Here is a 4,609-nt window from a genome sequence, read left to right as displayed (position 1 = left end):
CCGGCGCTTCCGCCCGCGCTTCCGCTTCCGGTGCTGCCTCCCCACAGCGGCACCCAGCGGCGCGGAGGTCTCACCGGAGTGTCTCACTTTAAGCAGTAATAATAACAATAACAATAATAATAATAAATTGAAATAGAAATAAAATATATTACATATTTATACATTATATAGATTCGATAATTAAAATATATAGAATATATATTATAAGCTATATTATATTTATTATATAATTAAGACAAAATATACATTATATATAATTTAAAATATACAATATATATAATATAATATAATTACATATGTTATATAACTAAAATATATGAAATAGATATTATAAGATTATTATTATTATTATTATTATTATTATTATTATTATTATTATTATGAGTATAATTTTTTTTAATTTTTATTTTTCACAGCTGCTCAAAACAAGCTTTCACCTCCCCCATTAGGAGAAGTATGAAAGAAGAGTTTTATATTCATAAAATTTTTTATAATAAATACTAATGTTAATTGTATGAATGTAAAATAAAATAGAATTTATTACACAGGTATTAAAACTAGGAAAAAAAATTAAGGTTTCTACTTTTTAAGAAGAGGTTGTGTTGATGATGCAAATGTGAAACTTTGAGGCCCTGGAAAACACTTAAGCCTTGTTACCTCCTGGAGGAGCAGTAAGAAGGAGAGGTGTGATCGGTGAAATTGGGGTGAGGGTGGTAATTAATGGGGTGATTGATTGGTGGAATTGGGGTGAGGGTGGTAATTAACGGGGGGATTGGTGGAATTGGAGTGAGGGTGGTAATTAATGGGGCTGCGGGAACACCACCTTTGTGTTGGGTCTCTGTGGATGTGGGAGCTCCTGGGCACAGTTTTGGGGTTGCTCCTGAAGGAATTTGGATTTAAATGTTCTGTGGATGTTAAAAAGACACCTGGATTTTCTCCTGGAGTAACTAAGGATATGTGGACACTGCCAAATTCTCTCTAGAGGAGGCTCCCCAAAGTTACTTATGGAGCTGCTCCATGAAGAAGACAACAAGGGGTAGCAGCAGCAATGAGACATCACTGCAGAAACATAAAAAATTTAAAAAAATCTCATTTAAAACCACTTTGAGGAGCAGGGGAGTTGAGAGGGTCCCCACTGCCACCAGAGTCCTGGGTGCCTCCAGGTGTTGGAAGAGTTTTGGGAAAGTGTTGCTGCAAGATTTGTTTGTTCTTGAAAACATTTGTGTTTGGTGCTGCAACCCCCAAAACTTGCCAGGGGCTTTCTGCTGCTTCCCCGTGTGTGGTTGTGGCTCTTGGGCTGGCGTTGAGTGCACAAAATGAACTAAACGTGGGAATAAAGCAATTAACTAAAAGCTGCAGTGGGTGTTGGGTGGGATTTGGTGGGATGGGGATCCTGAAGGGGAATTGCTCATTTCCAGTGAAGCATTTTGTGAGACTGTAAAAGTGACCCCAAATATTTCAGTTTTGAGAGTGCCTCTTAGCTGTGTGTGAGTCCTGCAGGAAGATAGGGCACCAAAGAAAACTGCCTTTAATCAAAACCCTATTTTTCCCCACAGCGGCACCCAGCGGCGCGGAGGTCTCACCGGAGTGTCTCACTTTAAGCAGTAATAATAACAATAACAATAATAATAATAAATTGAAATAGAAATAAAATATATTACATATTTATACATTATATAGATTCGATAATTAAAATATATAGAATATATATTATAAGCTATATTATATTTATTATATAATTAAGACAAAATATACATTATATATAATTTAAAATATACAATATATATAATATAATATAATTACATATGTTATATAACTAAAATATATGAAATAGATATTATAAGATTATTATTATTATTATTATTATTATTATTATTATTATTATTATTATTATTATTATTATTATTATTATTATTATTATTATTATTATTATTATTATTATTATTATTATTATTATTATTATTATTATTATGAGTATAATTTTTTTTAATTTTTATTTTTCACAGCTGCTCAAAACAAGCTTTCACCTCCCCCATTAGGAGAAGTATGAAAGAAGAGTTTTATATTCATAAAATTTTTTATAATAAATACTAATGTTAATTGTATGAATGTAAAATAAAATAGAATTTATTACACAGGTATTAAAACTAGGAAAAAAAATTAAGGTTTCTACTTTTTAAGAAGAGGTTGTGTTGATGATGCAAATGTGAAACTTTGAGGCCCTGGAAAACACTTAAGCCTTGTTACCTCCTGGAGGAGCAGTAAGAAGGAGAGGTGTGATCGGTGAAATTGGGGTGAGGGTGGTAATTAATGGGGTGATTGGTGGAATTGGGGTGAGGGTGGTAATTAATGGGGTGATTGATTGGTGGAATTGGAGTGAGGGAGGTAATTAATGGGGTGATTGATTGGTGGAATTGGAGTGAGGGTGGTAATTAATGGGGCTGCGGGAACACCACCTTTGTGTTGGGTCTCTGTGGATGTGGGAGCTCCTGGGCACAGTTTTGGGGTTGCTCCTGAAGGAATTTGGATTTAAATGTTCTGTGGATGTTAAAAAGACACCTGGATTTTCTCCTGGAGTAACTAAGGATATGTGGACACTGCCAAATTCTCTCTAGAGGAGGCTCCCCAAAGTTACTTATGGAGCTGCTCCATGAAGAAGACAACAGGGGGTGGCAGCAGCAATGAGACATCACTGCAGAAACATAAAAAATTTTTAAAAATCTCATTTAAAACCACTTTGAGGAGCAGGGGAGTTGAGAGGGTCCCCACTGCCACCAGAGTCCTGGGTGCCTCCAGGTGTTGGAAGAGTTTTGGGAAAGTGTTGCTGCAAGATTTGTTTGTTCTTGAAAACATTTGTGTTTGGTGCTGCAACCCCCAAAACTTGCCAGGGGCTTTCTGCTGCTTCCCGGGGTGTGGTTGTGGCCCTTGGGCTGGCATTGAGTGCACAAAATGAACTAAACGTGGGAATAAAGCAATTAACTAAAAGCTGCAGTGGGTGTTGGGTGGGATTTGGTGGGATGGGGATCCTGAAGGGGAATTGCTCATTTCCAGTGAAGCATTTTGTGAGACTGTAAAAGTGACCCCAAATATTTCAGTTTTGAGAGTGCCTCTTAGCTGTGTGTGAGTCCTGCAGGAAGATAGGGCACCAAAGAAAACTGCCTTTAATCAAAACCCTATTTTTGAATCAAAATCTTTCTGCTTGAATCTGAGTTTTCATATTTGTTTGTTTTGTTTTTGAAATGATGCTATTTTTAGACTTTTAGCTGGGCTCTTTGCAGCCTGCACACTGTAGGAAGCAGAGGGATGTTGGGTCATAATCAAATGTTTGGAATCAATCCTCTGTTGGAGAGCTGGCAAAGGGGAAGGATGAGCTGTCCTTGCACTTTCCAGGTTTATGAGCCCCACCCTGAGGATTCCTGGTGTCTCAAGATTTGGACACGGATAATCACCCAAGCTTGTCAGCTGCCCCACGGCTCGGGATCCTTGCTCCACAGAGGGGTCACACTTTGCCAAATCCTATCTCCCATGTCCCTCAAACCCTCCACACAGGGATCACACTTCACCAAATCCTGTACCCCATGTCCCTCAAACCTTTCCAGTGGGGATCCCACTTCTCCTATATCTCATGTCCTTTAAACCTTCCACAGAGGGATCCTACTCCATCAAACCCTATACCCCATGTCCCTCAAAACTTCCATGTGAGGATCCCACTTCTTCTTATCCTATATCCCGTGTCCCTCAAACCTTCCCTGTGGGGATCACACTCCATCATATCCTGTATCCCATGTCTCTTAAACTTTCCACAGAGGGATCTCACTCCATCAAATCCTATATCCCATGTCCCTCCACAGAGGGATCCCACACAGAGGGATCAAATCCTATATCCCATGTCCCTCAAACCCTCCCTGTGGGGATCACACACAGAGTGATCAAACCCTATATTCCATGTCCCTCAAGCCCTCCATGTGGGGATCCCACTCCATCATATCCTATCTCCCATGTCCCTCAAACCCTTGTCACGGTCTGTGCCCTTCTGGGATGCAGCATCAGCTTGTGTTGATTAACATACTCCAGACTCATAAATCGAAGGAAGTGGATTTGGGGAAGAACTTTCCTGCCTCCAGTAAAACTTGCCTTTAAATTATTTAACGAGCTGCTTAAGTGACTCAGCCATTTTGCATGGAATTTGTCAAGGCTCCGCTGGCTCAACCCAGAGCAATGTGACAGCCATACTTTTATTATGAGCAGCGTATTAATCTTGGAATAGTGCTATTTGTTTTCCTCTCTTACTTTTATGGTGCTTAAAAGCATGTATCATCTGCTGAAAATCAATAACTAAAGCTATGAATAATAAAAAACACTGCAGTGAATGGCTCGTAGAGATCCTACGGATGGAAGTTGCAGCAGTAATGACTCTGTTTGCTATCCATTAAGTATGTGAACTCAGAAGAATTATGCAGATTATAATAGCTGTATCAACATAAGTATGTTTTGCTGATAGACTTTGCTGATTGGATCCACGGGATATAAGCCTGCTAATCCCTTGTGCAGAGGACCTGATTATGTTAGAGTGCTCTGCAGATTTGCAGATAGGAAGTTAAGGAACAAT

The sequence above is a fragment of the Onychostruthus taczanowskii genome, unplaced genomic scaffold (assembly GCF_017590055.1).
Source record: "Onychostruthus taczanowskii isolate IOZ18803 unplaced genomic scaffold, ASM1759005v1 scaffold43, whole genome shotgun sequence".
Classification (NCBI taxonomy): Eukaryota; Metazoa; Chordata; class Aves; order Passeriformes; family Passeridae; genus Onychostruthus; species Onychostruthus taczanowskii.
Note: the sequence above shows the minus strand (reverse complement) of the source record.